Source organism: Penaeus monodon, chromosome 21 (assembly GCF_015228065.2).
Source record: "Penaeus monodon isolate SGIC_2016 chromosome 21, NSTDA_Pmon_1, whole genome shotgun sequence".
Taxonomy (NCBI): Eukaryota; Metazoa; Arthropoda; class Malacostraca; order Decapoda; family Penaeidae; genus Penaeus; species Penaeus monodon.
Genome location: NC_051406.1, coordinates 4,459,865 through 4,460,575, shown reverse-complemented (window position 1 = coordinate 4,460,575; position 711 = coordinate 4,459,865).

The following is a 711-nucleotide window of genomic DNA, read 5'->3' as shown; positions in this document are numbered from 1 at the left end:
AGGTTAGAAAAGTTTCGAAGCTTCATTCACGATGCGTAAACTATTTATTCAGTAGAGTTATGATCAAAATCCTTTTGTAGCAGGTTTCGAATTCCGTCTCCTAAATGATGTAACCTTGTTTCTTTTTTAAGGTTAGAAGTGTTTCGAAGCTTAATCCACGACACGCCTCGTAGTATTGACTGTGCACGAAGTACTTTATCAAACGCGTAGCAAAAAGTATACGGTTATAGTACGCCGTGTTTGATTACAGTTCTATTTTCACATTCGCTTCCAGACCCTTTCATTATCACTTTTATAATCGCTTTTTGTTTATCATATCCAAAAAACTAAACAACCAAATATATCGGTGCGATTTACTTCACGTTATGCCACTGCTAATGTAAATTGACCTTAGAACCATCACTTCAGCCTCTCATGCTCGGTGGCACAAGTTCATATCGAAGAACTGACTAATTCCAAAATTGTTCTCTCAAACCCTGAATTAGATGCAAAACTGAAGATGAAGACGCATTTACCAGGAAATCGGTCGTTTTCCTTGCTGTGTGAAAGAGGAAGAATGAGAATGTAAGAATGCACGAATCTCGGAGCACTTGGCAATGGTAGTTCAGACATTAATGTACAAAAATGTACTGTTTGCTGTATATTGTGCGTTTCTCTTTTAGCCCCAATTGGTATTATCATTCATATTGTTAATATAGTTCCTGGTATTGT